Below are 17,164 nucleotides of genomic sequence, written 5' to 3' on the forward strand. Positions count from 1 at the left end.
ATATTGAAGAATCCTTGCATTCCTGGGATAAACCCCACTTGATCATGGTGTATGATCCTTTTAATGTGCTGTTGGATTCTGTGTGCTAGTATTTTGTTGAGGATTTTTGCATCTATGTTCATCAGTGATATTGGCCTGTAGTTTTTTTGGTGGCATCTTTGTCTGGTTTTGGTATCAGGGTGATGGTGGCCTCGCAGAATGGGTTTGGGAGTGTTCCTCCCTCTGCTATATTTTGGAAGAGTCTGAGAAGGATAGGTGTTAGCTCTTCTCTAAATGTTTGATAGAATTCGCCTGTGAAGGCATCTGGTCTTGGGCTTTTGTTTGTTGGAAGATTTTAAATCACAGTTTCAATTTCAGCGCTTGTGATTGGTCTGTTTATATTTTCTGTTTCTTCCTGGTTCAATCTCAGAAGGTTGTGCTTTTCTAAGAATTTGTCCATTTCTTCCAGGTTGTCCATTTTATTGGCACATAATTGCTTGTAGTAGTCTCTTATGATCCTTTGTATTTCTGCAGTGTCAGTTGTTACTTCTCCTTTTTCATTTCTAATTCTATTGATTTGAGTCTTCTCCCTTTTTTTCCTGATGAGTCTGGCTAATGGCTTATCAATTTTGTTTGTTTTCTCATAGAACCAGCTTTTAGTTTTATTGATCTTTGCTATTGTTTCCTTCATTTCTTTTTCATTTACTTCTGATCTGATCTTTATGATTTCTTTCCTTCTGCTAGCTTTGGGGTTTTTTTGTTGTTGTTCTTCTTCTTTCTCTAATTGCTTGAGGTGTAAGGTTAGGTTGTTTATTTGATATGTTTCCCAGGGAAATATTTACGGTAGCAGGGTAATGTGTCAGCTGAGGGGCGAATACATGAGGTACTGGAGGAATCTTCAAAGTAGGCAGCGTGGAACCCCGTGGGCTCTGTGATCCAGCAGCAAGGGCATAAAAGAAGAGGAGGAGGGGGCTTGGGAAGAGGTTTCTTTGGCATTAGCCCTGTGCCCCTCCCTGTGGAGGGGTGGGCTTCTTGCTTCACCCCAGCCCTGTGAGGCTTCAGTGAGACCCCTTAGAGAGGGTGAGACCTCATTCTGCATCTCTGGTGCCCCGAGGGCCTGACTCCTGCCTGAATTTCCAGGAAGGGGGCTGTGCTGGTAGAGGCTGGGCTTCCCAAGGCTCTCAGAGATGCACGGCCAGCTGACCTAGGTGGCCCATGGGGACCAGCAGGGAGGGAGTCTTGCTGCCATTTGGCCTTTTCCTCCTGGTGGGTGGGGGAGACTCAAGCTGAGAAGGGGCCGCAGCCACACCCTCCCCCTACCCCCGACTCCCCCAGTCTCAGGACTTGTTGATGGGGAGGAATCCAGCTGGGACAGGTCCCATGAACTCATAGGAATGCACTTCAGAGGGAGGGTCAGCCCTTCCAGTGGCCTGAAGCCATCTCTGGACAATACCAGCCGCAGGGGAATGATCTGCCCCTTTGACCTTATCTTTCTCTCTACTTTCCTTGCTGGGAGGGACCAGAGAGCAGCCAGAGGTGAAGTGAGTGATCCATGAAGGCACCAGAAGCTCTTTCCTTATTCTCTCCCTTCCCAGACCACCAAAACCACGCCTTAACTCTCGGTGACTTACCCTGGAATTAAACCTGCAGCTTTAGAGTTGCACTAGGCATTGAGTTTTGAGCTTTAAAGCATTCAGTGACCAGAAGCATCCCTGGACATGCTGGCATTTTGGCCCCTGATACTGTGAACCGTCTCTCCAACGGGTAAGTTTTATAGAGACATCCCACCCCCCGCCCCCCAAGACCAGATGTCACCTTTTGATGATGTCAGAGTCATGCTTATTCAGGTTAACATAGTTTTTCAGGTTTCACCATACTATCATCCTGGGTTTCCATGAAGAACGGAAAATATGTCAGCAGCCACTACATTATGTATTAATTATGTGAGTGCCTGCCAAGAGCCAGAGAGGCACACAAAATAATTAAAACCAAGTAAGGTTTTATTTATAGACATGGAAAACAAAGGTGGAGATTTAGTCTTCCCTTTTTTTTTTTTTATCTTTTTAACCTAAACAAAACGAAATAATGGGATGGGAGGGGACAGGCCAAAAGAGAAACGCTGACAGTTATCTTTCCCGGGGTACACGTGTCCCCCAGACGTGTGGGCTGAGGCATCCGGGCTCACTTCCTCTGTGCTGCTTTCCACCCACCAGGCTCAGGGCTGCCCGGCCGACTTCCTCACCCTGGGTGCTGGCTGGGAATGCCTTCCTCGGGGCTCTGTGTGCCGCGTGCTGGGGGAGCGAGACACGTGATAGTCAGGGATGCAGGGCTGCGGTGCGGCGGGCCGTGCACAGGGCGTCCAGAACGCAGCCCCGGCTCCGCGTGGCCTCACCCGCACCCCGGTGCCTCCCAGTGGGGGAGCAGCTGTCCCCACGTGTGACGCCCACCTCCCCACTGCTTTCCAGCGGCCTCAGCTTCTCCGCCCACACGTGTGCACCTGCCACACCTGCCTGCTGTGCACAGTGGCGTGGACACTCCCGTGCACACACGAGATGCTCTGAGTAAATGTCCGCTTTTTTTCCCCCTCCCACTTCAAGGTGCCAGCAAGAAAAGAAAGATCACGGTGCAGTGTTCAGAAATGGTAGACGTGTCCGTTTGATCGCTGCCAAGGTGTGACCGATCATTTCAAGAAGCCCAGCTCCCCTCTGACTTATAGATGAGGCCCTAGGGGCCTGAGGGAGGACCCCATGAAGAAACACAGGCGGTTAAGTAACTTTTTTATGAGGGCTTCACCAGTTATCCAGTGATGACTTTACAGCCAGTGATATAAGTCTATATAACTTCCCCGGACTGTCCAGTGACTATTCAAACCCCGGGAGCTCTTGGCTGGGGTGCTGTCCAGTGCAGTCAGTGGAAAAGCTGCGTGAGGTCCTTGCGCTCGAGGCACCTTCTCTGTGTGCCAGAGAATAGCTCTGTCTGAAAGCCTCATGAGTTGGTGAGTTGGATTCTTTTTTTTTTTTTGGCTTCTGGGAATAGTTACTTTGTCTACAGTTCCCTGTTTTGTTCCTTTTCTGGAATAGTTAAATAATACATGGGGTAAGAGTTAATTACATAAGTCAGAGGGCTAAGTGTTAGCTAGGGGCAGATGGTGTTTTGAATTATCTGGTGTGGGACTAATGAAAGTTAGTATGTGTTTTATCTGGAGTGTTAACCTTTAAAAAAAAAAAATCTGTAAAACCACCTGCAACAATTTATCTGATATGTATTCATTTGTTTCTTTGCTGTGGAACAAGGAGGTCTTGTGGGAGAGGAAAGCAATTGCCTAATAGTCTTTATTTGTTTCTTTCTGGATGAAATTCATACTTTGAAAACACCTGCGGGTAAAAACAAGAAACCTAAGAGGAAGTGAGTAAAGACGTGCACTTTGTGCTGTAGCTTGACTCAAAAGAGGAATTGGGTCCATTAACCCTACCTGTCAAAGTATTAGAACCACTGCTTCTGAGCTGGATACAAGGAATATGAATAAGAAGTATTTGCCATCAAATGTATTCCATGAAAGACAAGTGTCATTCTCAGCTTAGTACTTGCTTCTTTTCCAAAACATAATTTTGAGAAGGAGTTAATAGCAGTTCCACTTTTTTTTTTACCTTTTTTCCATGTCACATCTTTCTTTTCTTTCCTTTTTTTTTTCATACTTAGGAATTCGGTATTTATTTATTTTGGGCTGCGTTGGGTCTTTGTTGCTACACGCAGGCTTTCTCTAGTTGCGGCGAGCGGGGGCTACTTTTCCTTGCGGTGCGCGGGCTTCTCATTGCGGTGGCTTCTCTTGTTGCGGAGCACGGGCTCTAGACGCACGGGCTTCAGTAGTTGTGGCACGTGGGGTCAGTAGTTGTGGCTCGTGGGCTCTAGAGCGCAGGCTCAGTAGTTGTGGCACGTGGGGTCAGTAGTTGTGGCTCGTGGGCTCTAGAGCGCAGGCTCAGTAGTTGTGGCACGTGGGGTCAGTAGTTGTGGCTCGTGGGCTCTAGAGCGCAGGCTCAGTAGTTGTGTCACGTGGGGTCAGTAGTTGTGGCTCGTGGGCTCTAGAGCGCAGGCTCAGTAGTTGTGGAGCACGGGCTTAGTTGCTCCGAAGCATGTGGGATCTTCCCGGACCAGGGCTTGAACCTGTGTTCCCTGCGTTGGCAGGCGGCTTCTTAACCACTGTGCCACCAGGGAAGTCCCACACATCTTTTTTTTCTGTTCTAAATATACAAGTTCAAAGTCTGGCATGAGCCACTTGAATCTGTGTCCTGAAAAATGACAACCAGATTTCCTACCTACTTGAGAGGCATGTACGTCGATCACTGAGTGTGTCCTCAGGACCATGGCTTCCACCACTCCTTGTGGCTGCACTGGCTGTGTTTTCGGATGTGCTGTTTATTATTCCAGTGTTTGGCTACGTAGACAGGGTTTGGCTTCTGTATAAAGGAGCTGGGTTAAACAGGGAATGAGTCTGTGGTTCAGAAATCAACCTGTCCGTTCTGCAAATGTACGTCAATTACAGAAAAAATCAGCATCTGGGACAGTGTGTCCTTTGCAATGCATGCCATACATAATCTACCTGTTATGAACCAGCCAAATATATTATTTTTTCCCCCAGAGATAGATGTTAAGAAATGCATGTAACCCCCCGTTCAGCCTCACCCTCCACGTTTCCCTTGTGAATGAATGATCGGAAGGAATTAAGATGTCTAGTTCTTGCTTACTTTACTTCTTATCCAGGTATCAACAGATTTCCTGTCTACATCAGTTTTGTCCTTTGTGCTCACCCTTGCAGATTGAATTAGAGGGCTGATAGAAACAATTGCCATCCAAGATGATGTTACTAAAAATGGTGAAACTATTTTAGTGAAAGATTACTCCGCGACGTGGTTATTTGCCATAGGGCACTCTGTGTGTTCACTAAACCCATGGCAATACCTGACAGATTATTCCTATGAATTGGTGTCTCCAGGGTCATTCATATTTCCCAGCTGCGATATTGCCCCATATTCATTTATAATGAGATTTTAATATAACAACTGATGCCATCAGGATTCAGAACTGTAAAAGCTTTCACTACATGGGAAAAAAAAAAAGTCTCCCTCTATTTGTATTTAAAACCTAAACATTAAATGTCAGGCATCCTTAAAAGGCTGGATGAAACAGGCATTGAAAGTTTGTGGGTAAAAATCCTAAGCCGTGTTCTCCAGACCAGTCGCCACCTCTGTTGTTTTCTTTGCTTCTTGTCTTCTGATTAAAATCCCCGCTTGGCTTGGATATTAACCTTGTAAAACTCGATCAGTCAGTCAGTGAACTCTTACCTAGGACCCCTGGGATCCAGGTAAAAAAAGGTGTAGCAATGATGAAACACAAGCGCAGTCTCACCTCCGAGGCTGTCCGAGATGGAAAACAAAACTTGGGAAATGCTGCAAGTGCCAACGTCAGGGATCATTAAATGCCTATCATAAGCAGGAAGTGCAGGGAAAGACGCACTGCTGGGCTCAGCTAGGGCAGCCGGCTTGACTGTCAACTCTGGTAGAAAGCCTGCAGGTGAGACTGAATGGGTCCTGGGTCCAGTGTTCCTCCTCAGTGGTTCCAGGATGGGGCGGCTGTCTTGTCTACAGGTAGATGGAGAGTTGGGGTGGGGAGGTCTCCTTTACAGTTAATTTGTCTACCCCAGGGTTTCTCAGCGGCAGCACTGGAAGACGCTTTGCCGTAAGGACTGACCTGTGCGTGGAGGACACTTAGGATCCACCTGCTAGATGGCAGTATCAACCCCCCTCCCAAATGTGACAACCAAACATGTCTCCAGGTGGTGCCCCATGTCCGTTCAGCTCCAGAGGACAACCACTGACCTACAATAAGCATTTAAAATGCACAAGGCACTATTTACTATAGCCAAGACATGCAGGCAGCCCAAGTGCCCATCAATAGACGGTTGGATAAAGAAGATGTGGTACATATATACATTGGAATATTACTCAGCCATAAAAAAGAATAAAATATTGCCGTTTGCAGCCACATGGATGGACCTAGAGTGTCTTATGCTTAGTGAAATAAGTCAGAGAGAGAAAGACAAATACTCTGTGATATCACATGTACGTGGAATCTCAAAAATAATACAAATGAATGCACATGCAAAACAGAAACAGACACAGGAAACAAACTTCCGGTTACTAAAGGGGAGAGGGACGGGGGAGGGACAAACTGGGGGTATGGGATTAACAGATACAGACTACTCTATATAAAATAGGTAAGCAACAAGGATTTACGGTATAGCACAGGGAATTACAGCCATTCTCTTGTAATAACCTGTAATGGAATATAATCTGCAAAAACCCTGAATCACTATGCTCTGCACCTGAAATGAACACAACATTGTAAATCAACTATACTTCGTAAAATAATAGAATAACATGCATCAGGCAGAGCTCTGCGGCGGAGCAGGGTTCCTCGGCCTGGACACTACAGTGCTGACTTCTGGGTCCGCATCACTGTTTGACGTGGGAGCGTCCTGTGCGCCGCAGCGGGTTGAGGACACCTCCGCCCTGGTCCAAACATTGCCGAAGGCTTCCTGGGGAGGCAGAGAGCATCCTCTGCTTAGAACCTCTGAACTGGAGACAGGGAGGCGCCCCTGGAGGCCTGACGGAAGCGGGAAGAGGGCCCCTGTGTCCTGTTTGCAGCTCTTCCCCCGGGTTTCCTGGCAGCCCCTCACTTCTGCTGGAGGATGCCCCAGCTTGTCTGAACTGAGTCACTGGGCCAGGGTTTCCTGGGTCCCCACCTGCCACCTCTGTCACAGATGAGGAGACTGTGGGGTTATGTGAGTTCACGGGGTTGGCCAAGATACTCTTCAGCATAGGAGGGCTTTGCCAGGGTCTGACTTCTTCAGTTGCTTCTCTACAAAGCCCTGCCTTCCGATCCACAGCCCTTTGTCTGTAACCAGGAAGAAAAGGAAAAGATTGGAAGCCCAGTGTTTGGCAGCAACACTTGTTCTGAACCAAGGAACGTAAAACTGATGTAACGTTGAATAGTCTTTCTTTAGCCGACAGAATGCAAGTATTCATCGTGTTTATCGCTGTGGAACCGTTGATACGCGTGACTGCAGGTTTCTTTGTAAAACTTTGCTCAAGGTATATGGATTACGGGATATATTTGAAAATATAGTATCTGTGTGTGTGTGTGTGTACATATATATATATGAAGGTAATGGTGCGTATATACATATACAGATATCTATATATATGAAGGTCATGGTGGACTTATACATGTATAGATGTATTATATCTGTAGATATGAAGGTCGTGGTGAACTTATACATGTATAGATGTATTATATCTGTAGATATGAAGGTCGTGGTGAACTTGTACATGTATAGATGTATTATATCTGTATATAGGAAGGTAATGGTGAACTTGTACATGTATAGATGTATTATATCTGTAGATATGAAGGTAGTGGTGAACTTGTACATGTATAGATGTATTATATCTGTATATATGAAGGTAGTGGTGAACTTATACATGTATAGGTGTATTATACCTATATATATGAAGGTAATGGTGAAAATATACATATATATTCCAGTTTCATTGAATGACACATTTATAGATATTCCAGTCTTACTCAGATATCGTTGACCTTAACATTGTAGACCTTTCAGGCGTACAACACAGTGGTTTGCTGTACCAAGTGTGTCGTCAAATGATCCCCAGCATAATTTTAGTGAGCATCCATCACCTCACGGGGTTACAATTTTTGGTTGTTTCAATTGCTAAATGGTGTGTGTGACAGAATGAATGCTTTCAGTGTAGAAAACTACTGTGTCTGATGTGAGCGCCAAAAGCCGTCCTGAAGGCAGCTCAGCGTTGGGGGGGGGGGTCTTTGAATCCTTTTAATAAATTAGTTTTGATTTTCTTTAAAGCCATTACTTTCTAAAATCCAAAGAATCCTGAGCTCTGAAACACACCTAGCCACACTTGTTTGTGTTTTTTTGACACCAAGGACTTGGGCTTGTAATTGCCAGCAGGGCAGGGTTCATTTTTAGCACGTGGTGACTTTGAACATCAGATGGTGTTTGCACTATGTGGGGTTTTTTTTTTTTTTTTTTTCCATTTACTGTATCACCATAGACTCTCTTATACCTTCAGAAGCAGCTTCCACTGCTTAAAACCTCATGACCTTTCTGCACCGTCCGAGCTTTGCAATAATGTGAAAACACTCAGAAACCTAAATGCAGCCAGAAGAGTTGGGCAGAACGGCTGTGCCTTTTGGACCCTGTGCTCACAGCTTCTGTGCCCCCTGTGCTCAGGGGGCAGCTTCTCCGCAGCCTGTGCACCTGAAAGGCAAAGAACCCCTAACTCAAAGGGACCGTGTGGGTTATGAGGGCCCAGCCTGGTGTTCTGTGGCCCTGGAAGTACTAAACTGAAAGGCACGTATTGACTTTGAAAAGGCCAGCTATGTGATTCTGTTAAAAAACAAAAACAAAAAAGCACCAAGTCCATTTTTGGTTAATTAAGAAGAAGGGAAAATTGTCGTTTGGCGAGCAAGCATGTATGCCTCTGGGTCAGGGTTTCCCAGCCTGGGCACAGTTGAGCTGTGGGCCTGGGGAGTTCTTTGTCGTGGGAGGGGTCTTGTGCATCGTGGGACGTTTAGGCGCATCCTTGGACACCATCCAGGAGATGCCAATAGCACCTGCTCTGTGGTGAGACCCAGAATGACTCCAGACACCACTAACACCTCTTGGCGGGGGAGGGCGTCGGGGAGGAGTGCAGAGTCACCCCTCGTTAAAAACCACCGGGCTAGAAGAAGCATTTAAGAATTAGTAAGACAGGGCTTGGACTGAGAGCACGATCCTCCACCTTGGCACGAATGATACCTGGGGCCGGATCGTTCTTTTGGTGACAGTGCATTGTGGGATATTCCTGTGCATCCCTGGCTTCTACACACTGGATGCCAGTGGGCAGAAGGCCACAGCTTGTGAGCACAGCTGTGTTGCTTGTGGAGCAACGCCCACCAGCCGTGACCACCAAAAATGTGTCCAGACAGTGCCCCCTGTCCCCCGGAAGACGGAGTCACTGGGGCTTGACAGTCGTTGGTCTAGGCGGATCTTATATTACAGGTGGGAAAAAATAAATCTTGTTTTCTATAGGTAGTGTTGGGGACAAGAGTTTTCCTGCCCCACCATCTTGTCACCCATCCCCTGGGTGACTCATCCAAAGGGGTGTCGAAAGCCATTTGCCTTCCTGGGCATTCTGGGTCGTGTCACATAATTGACATCTCCTGAGGCAGACTCATCACGGCCGGCAGCACGCAGTGGGGTCCAGGAACTTCTAATTGCAAATGAGTCCAGGTGAGGAGTTCATTAACCAAGGAGGCGAGAGTCATAACTGTCTAGAGCTAGAGGGTGCATACTCAGGTTTTTTTGGTTGGAAGTGACAGAAACTCAATGCCCCCTCGCTCAAACCCAGAAAGGGATTTTTCAGTTGCACAGATGGGAGGGAGGCTCACAGAGTCAGAGGAAGAGCCCCAGGAACCAGGACCATTGGCCTTAAGGAGCTGAAAATTCTTTGTAAGTCCTATTGACATGACTTGTCACTACTGTCTGTGGCTGCTGGTGGAGGGGACCACTGTATTTGAGAGTTGATGGTTTTGCATCCTGGTTAAATGCAGTGGTGTTATTACTATTTTATGTACATTTGGGAGTGGATGTTGTGGGAGTTATCCGCCACTGGATACAAATTATCGCACATTTAAGGGCTTAGAACAACATCCATTGATCATCTCCGTGTCTGTGGGTCAGGTGTCCCCGCATGGCTTACCTGGTTCGTCTGCTCACGACGGTCTTTACAAGCCTGCAAAATATTGGCCCCAGTCGTGTTAATCACCTGAAAGCTTGGGATCCCCTTCTAAGCTCATTCAACATGTTGGCAGAATCTAGTTCCCTGTGGTTGTAGGACTGGGACCCTCAGCTCCTAGGGGCCACCCCTCCCTATAGGCATTTCACACCACGACTGTTTGTTCCATCCAGGCCAGGAGGATTGCAGATGCTCTGCTTGGAGTCTGTTTCCAAGGGATCCCCTGATTAGGCCAGGCCCACCCACTTCAATCTCCTCTTTGAGTCGCACAAAGTCAGTTGATTAGGGACCTGAATCATATTCCTTCACTTTTGCCAAGTCGTACATCTCAGGCCCCCCTCACACACACACACACACACACACACACACACACACACACACACACCCTCAAGAGGAGAGGATCACACAAAGATGTGGGTACCAGGAGGTGGGAGCCATGGAGGCTATCTTAGAATCCTGCCTACGACAGATGCCTTTTTGTGGCAGGACCTGGGAGCGTAAATAGGATTTGGAAAATAAGTCTCTCTGGACAGCCCTGGCCTCCCTACACCCAGTAGACCCTAGTGACATCCTTCTTCTGTGATCCTAGCTACCAGGTCAGCTCTCCCCTGCCCCCAGCCCCGTTCGGTCCAGCCAGGCCTTACAGCGGAAAGTGTTCTCTTATTGGTTGGAAGTTATCACTCCACTGCTGTCCGTGTAGTCCTTCCTTCTGTCCTTACGCAGAAGGTTCACTGGACCCGAGTCTGTGGTCCCTGGGCCAGGCTGGTGGGTCCAGATCGTCACCAGCGGTGACCTACAGTCCTGTTTGCGTTCACAGTGGGGGGGTTGGCATTTGTCCACGTCTCAGTTTGAGGCTGGAACGTCACGCTAGTGAAAGCAGAAGACTTGGTGGTGTTTTTTTAAAAAGTAAACTTCAGCTTGACGTTTCTTTTTTAATGCTTTTTTTTTCAAAAACTTGGGGTAAAATTCAACAAATTGCATGTTAACCGTTTTAAAGTGTGTAATTCAGAGGCATTTAATATATCCAGCCACTTTGTTCAACTGGTACCTCTCTCTAGTTCTAGAACTTGTTCATTGGCCCCCCCACCAAAACCCCATACCCTTTATCAGTCCCCCCCAAACCCAACTTCCTTTCCCATTAGCCTCTACCACTAATTTCCTTTCTGTGTCTATGGATTCGCCTATTCTGGACATTTCCTATAAACGGGATCACACGACATGTGGCCTTTTGTGTCTGGCTTCGCTCACTGAGCATCATGTTTTCAAGGCTTGTCCACGTTGTAGAGCTCTGTTCCTTTTTATGGCTGAATCCTGTAGCATTTTATGGCTGGACTGCCTTTTGTTTATCCATTTACCTGTTGCTGAGCATGTAGGTTTTCACCTTTTCGGCTCTTGTGAGCCATGCTGCTGTGAGCCCCGGGTGTACAGATGTCTTTAAGAGTGTGGTTCCACTTCTTTTGGGTGTACACACAGAAGTGGTCTGGCCAAGTCATGTGGCCGGTCTATGTTTCGCTTTCTGAGCAACTGCTGTGCTGTTTTCCACCTCCAGGTTTAATCTCTCTTCATCGTTGAGGTCCTCGTTTTCGATGGTTGTCTCTGCGGTGGCTGAGCAGCCCTGAGAGGTAAAATTACAGCACCTCCTGTCAGAATTTGTGTTGAGGAAGATGCAGTTTATCCGTGAGAGAGCGCCTGGCAAAGCCTCAGTTTGTGTCATGAGCGTTTGTAAGACTTGTTTCTGTCTGCCCGGCAGCCTGTTGGGAAAGGTGAAACAACCGAGGCCCAGGTGGGATACAAGGGGGGGGGGGGCCCAGAAACCAGTCACCTGAAACACAGGGTCACATGGTTCCAAGGTCACGAAAGGAGACCCGTGGGTCCCGAGAGGCCATCAACCCTGTCCTGGTGGCTGGAGATGGACTTGAAAATCTGCAGGGGCGGTTCCTGGTCCAGTTGGGAGTTGCCGTTGGGCGGGGCTCCTGGTGTTCCAGATGGTAGCAGGGATCCCGGGAGTCTCTGCGTTGTTGATTTGAATCTGCTTCCCAACGTGAAGTGGGCCGCGGAGCCGGGAGTAAACGGGGTCTTCTGGGACCCTCCCTCCACCTGCCTGTTCTCCGTCACACGTCACCTACCTCTCTCCGGCGTCCTGGCCTCCCTCTCCTCTCCACCCACAAAGTGTTACCCCCATCCAAGCCCGCCTTGGTCTGGGGACACACCTGGGTGTGCTGAGGTCCAGGGGATGGAACCAATGGCCCATCACCTTATGAAGATTCCAATTCCAGTTAGATGACGAGCCTCTCTCTCTGTGTTGACTGCACTAATTTCCATCTCTCTTCCAAGCCCATTTCCCCACCCTCAACACACACCGTCGTGTCCAGCGGACACGTTACAAGATTAGGGATTTTATCAAACACAGTAGTGTGGAAGCGGCTGAGTGACTGCTTACAAGTTATTTTCAGCAAAAAAAGAGTGCTCCTGGCCACTGCCCAAGCATTCATTAGGACATGAAGCCTCCTAGGGTACAATGGTGTGTGTGGAATGTACGTGGCACCTAATGATATATTCCATAAGAGCCATTGGAAGAATCAATATGGTGACTCCAGGTGGCCTTCTTTAAAGAATTACATACATGCCATACATTCCCAGCTACCTTTGAACATAGCTGCCCCTGAAGTTTTCAGATGGAACGTCTGTTCCTGTGAGTTTTTCATTTCTGCCTCTTTTAAGCTGAATGAACCTTGTGCATAAAGTTATACTTTGAGTATGACTATTTTTTCTTGGTTCCAATAGTGAGCTAAATTAGAGAGGCCAGTGTCATTTTGACCTGTGACACAGAAGTGGTCTGGCCAAGTCATAGCAGGGATATTGGGAATCCTTTCTGTGGCCCTTTTCTATTTTCCTACCAAAGTAACAGTTGGTTATTTACCGACGTGCTTGGAATGCTGCCCTCAAGTTAGTCACTTGTATTCATAGACGTGTTTGTTTTTCAGTAAGACTTTTAGGATTTCCTTCTTCACCAAACCTGTAGTCCCCTATTGCATCAGTGCTGTCCCAGGAGAATTTTCCCTGCAGCCCGTAATTAACTACATTCTCGGGTTCATCATCATCTCTGGCAGGAAACACTTCTGCTTTTCCTGCAAAGATGCTTAGTGCTGCTTCTTCCTGGGATTCTGGAAGAACAGAAATTCATGAAATGAATTTGTCTCCATGTAGTTGAAAACCAAAACAGATATGCCATTGCTACATTCATAAAAACATGTTTAACAAATAGGGCTCACTGTCTGTCTTCCACGTATCATACGGTAATCACTGAATTTAAGTAAATTTGATTGGAAAGAATTAGCATCCACCCTTGGCAGCCTTTCAATGATAAAAATATGCCTTGAATTAAAAACCTGGACAATTCCATGGAAATAATCTTGAAGATACTGCTGTCTTTGGAGATCTTACTAAAAGTCATGATTTTGGGGCTTCCCTGGTGGCGCAGTGGTTGAGAATCCGCCTGCCGATGCAAGGGACACGGGTTCGCGCCCCGGTCCGGGAAGATCCCACATGCCGCGGAGCGGCTGGGCCCGTGAGCCATGGGCACTGAGCCTGCGCGTCTGGAGCCTGTGCTCCGCAACGGGAGAGGCCACAGCAGTGAGAGGCCCGCGTACAACAACAACAACAACAACAACAACAACAAATCATGATTTTGGACCATCCGTGAAGCCTAAGAGTATCGGGTACTCATTTAAAACAGGGGCAATGAAAAGCATCGTGCTTGCCCCCCAGAACCCCGTGTACCTTTGAGCCACCATGCCTGCACCATGTGCAGAGTCTAGAAGCCTCACGAACCCAGTCGTTGGCAACTCTGGCCCTGAGCCACTGCCCTGGGCCATTCCCCACACTCCGTCCGGTTATACAGTTTACTCTGTGGGTCAAACCCTGTTTGCTTTTCTGTCTTGTTTCTACCCACACATTGTTGACCTTTCCTGAGACCTTAGCTTCTCTCAGCCTTGCTGGTTCCGCACCCTGGTGGGCTGCCTCAGACAGATGCTGGGGAAGGTCCTCCCGAGCGGACGTGTCCCTGGCAGGAACATCAGGAGACAAGTCAGTCACACACACACACGTTCACATTTAGCAGAAAGAGAGAAAAAGAATAAAACATGTAAAAGTCCAGCCACCTTATTCAATTTACAGTGGCACACAAGGGCACTCTGTTCTAAATTTACCTATATCCATTTTTAATTCAGTCTGTGTTATTTTTCTTTAAATGATGTAACGCCCGTTTACAAATTCTTTGAGGCTTATTTTACGTATTTTGAAATTCACGCACTTGCACCATTCAGTGGTTTGCATTAAATTACCAAGTTGTGCGATCATCACCACAAATCAGTTTTAGAACGTTTTCATCACCCCAGTGAGATCCTTCATGCCGATTTCTTTTCATCCCCACTCCTACCCCGTGCCTGAAGGTGTTTTTAAGAAGTCATATTTTTCTCAATTTCATCATATTTCTTGGAACCCTGTGATTATTGCCCTCGGGGATGTTGACAATCATCAGAGTATGTCGTTCTGCTACATGACCCTATAATCCGTGTCTTACAAGGTCCCAGAACCAATCGCTCAAGCATGAGGAAATAAAACTTATGTGTTCTATACATCTCCATGCCCCTCACTGCTTGGAATGCTTCTCTTTTGTCTGCCTTCATACTAAATCGTCTGACCACCTTCTGCCGTTTTCACCGTTTTCTCCTAACTACTTGAAATTATGGTCATTTCCAAAGGAAAGGTATATGGACCAATACTTAGGTCCTTTAAGACTGATCTCCCTTATAAACAAGTCAGTGTCTGTCAATGAGATGATCATTGCTTGTATATCTCAGACTGCTATCATTTGAACAAAGGTACCGTTATTTCAGAAGGCACAGCTAATTGTAGGAGTAAGGGAAATGCACTGAATATGGGCAAATTACACAGTTGTAAATAAAATCAAAACTTTACATCTGGACATGGAAGCATGCTAGGGTATTATTTGGTAAGGATTTTCAAAACAGAGAAAATACCAAGTGATATAATTTGCAATTATACAATAGACTCCCAGGCCTGGTCCAGGCAGTGAATAATGAGTTCTTACCTATAGATAATGAAATTGGCACAGAAGCCTGATCTACTGGTGATCTGGGACTTTAGCTCCTGGACATAAGCTGGAAGTATTGCCCAGCTAAAAGCTTAATATCTGATAAACTCTCTTCTTTCTGGAAACTTTATCCCACAGACAAAATATTGCTCTGAAATTGACTGTGATAAACCAAGAAGAATTGGTTGGTGAAGCGAAGTGATAGAAATCCTCAGAAGGAAGTGACCTCTTTTAAAATCTGTACTAGTAAATGGCCAGCGCGTGCCCTGGGGTTTAGAGTCGTTGAGATAAAAATAGATAATATCTCCTCACCAGGAACTCTGAAAAAGGAATGACTTAAGCATTAAAATGGACTCAGACATGAATGTCTGCCATTGCAATCACAAATCCGTAAAGGGTCCAGCGGAGGAGGGAGGGAGGAAGCAGGAAATCGGCGTAGCAAAATAGGGTTTCCTTCTAATGAACCCAGACTTTGAAAGGGAGTATTCGGGAGGTTGGGGAAGGGCAGAGAATCATGAAATGAATGGCTTCAGATCTCCATCATGTCAGGAAGACCAAAAACCCCAAACCAACTCCTCAAAATGCTCACCTGGTGCTCTAGTTCCCAAGTCTCCCTGGGCAATTTCCGTGCCCTTGGACGGGACAGCATGCCCACTGCATCAGACCTAATCCTTAGGAAGGTAGAAATCCATTTAAACAGCACCTGTATTTTCAACGTTCTGAAGCCGTACCGGCGGACGTCGCGGAGCCCCACCTGGAATCGGCCCGATTCGCTTTAGGTATCTGACTCCAGACGGTGCTGATACGTTTCTTGGAGACCATCGCGTGGAAGTGCTCACCTGATCCACTGCACGGTGTTGACTCACATCCTGGGCTGTGCCTTGGGGATCGCTTGTTGTTTGATCTACTCACACGAGCTAAGACCCCTTTTGCATTCCCCGGCAGTTTAGATCCAACCCCCTCCTGGGATTCCCCCAGGATCACAGCCTCACAGACTCTCATGGGTAGCAGGAAACTTTGCTACCTCGGAAACTCTGGAACGTCTACACAGACAAGCAAACTAACTAATTGACTGGCCAGCCAATGGGTGTTGACAAATTGGACTCAACTCTCTCCCTTTAATCCTTAGACTTGCCCTAGATTTTAGGCTGCCTCAGTGATCCCTTCTGGCTTCCCAAAGCCACCTTCTTCATCAATACTCTATCCCGTCGGGTCCACGTCACAGACTTGCATCTCTACCTCTATCTAACTGGCTTGGCGTCTCCTGGATCTTCTTTCCCAAGGTCACCTTTGACCGTCTTACTTCCAGTTCCACGATCTTTTCCTTGGCGATGATTCCCGCTTCTGGTTCTTTGCATACCTCTCAGCATGCCCTTTCTGAGCTGCATTCTCTGGTTCTGTTTCCCACCTCTGCCCCTGGAAGTTTCAGTTTACTCACGCTTATGTCTTACGCCCTTTTTTTCTTCTGTTTCCCCTCGGTGGGCAATCTCACCCCCAGCCATGGCATCAAATGTCATCCTTAGTCCTGTTTCCTAATTCCCTGTCCTGTGCTCTGCTTTCTCCCCTCAGTCTAGTATCCAGGGAGACAATACTGGTATCGTGAGTGATGGTAGGTTCCGTTCCCGGTACAAAACCTGTATCTCAATCCCACCTTTTCTACATACAAGCTGAGCTGGTAAAAACTTCCGTAAATGTCAGTTTCCCCTTCTGTTAAATGGGGAGGAATAATAGATGATAGATAATTTAGGTTAACATAGATAATACATATTTACAGTATCAGGATCATAGGTAACGTATAGTCACAGTATTAGGATAATGCCTAGCACATTGGTAGCCCTTAGTAATGGATGATGGCGATGATATTTTATTGTCTTTTTCCTGTGACATGAGCTACACATATTCTCCAAGCTAGGCATGTGCAAAATTCAACCTTTAGCTTCTCTTTTCCAAATCTCTGTACCTTCAGTACATCTCGTGCATGTGCTAGAAGCGTTCATGTCCATCCCCCCATTCCCTTATCCAGTTAGTCATGCATCTGGCTGGCTTCGTTTCTGAAGCACCTCTCCGACCCCATGGCCACCATCTACCGATGGTGATCTTAGGAGTTTCACGGCAATGCACTATGTGGATGCATCCAATAAGGGGGGCGTTTGGGCACTACAGCCCTTTCTGTGGCGAAAGTTCACAATTTTCTTTC

At 46.9% G+C, this 17,164-nt stretch overlaps 1 protein-coding gene across 8 annotated transcripts in view; it reads left to right on the forward strand.

Annotated features, from left to right (window-relative positions):
* The window catches only part of STS (steroid sulfatase), a 238,297-nt gene that overhangs the window by 19,754 nt on the left and 201,379 nt on the right, over window positions 1–17,164 (forward strand). For 2 of the 8 annotated variants that reach the window (XM_055086302.1, XM_028492500.2), the window contains exon 2: window positions 11,401–11,473. The exons of the other annotated variants lie outside the window; for them this stretch is intronic. The gene's annotated coding sequence lies outside the window, so the exon portion shown is untranslated. The remainder of the gene's footprint in view (window positions 1–11,400; window positions 11,474–17,164) is intronic. 8 annotated transcript variants of the gene reach the window in all.

Source organism: Physeter macrocephalus, chromosome 7 (assembly GCF_002837175.3).
Source record: "Physeter macrocephalus isolate SW-GA chromosome 7, ASM283717v5, whole genome shotgun sequence".
Taxonomy (NCBI): domain Eukaryota; kingdom Metazoa; phylum Chordata; class Mammalia; order Artiodactyla; family Physeteridae; genus Physeter; species Physeter macrocephalus.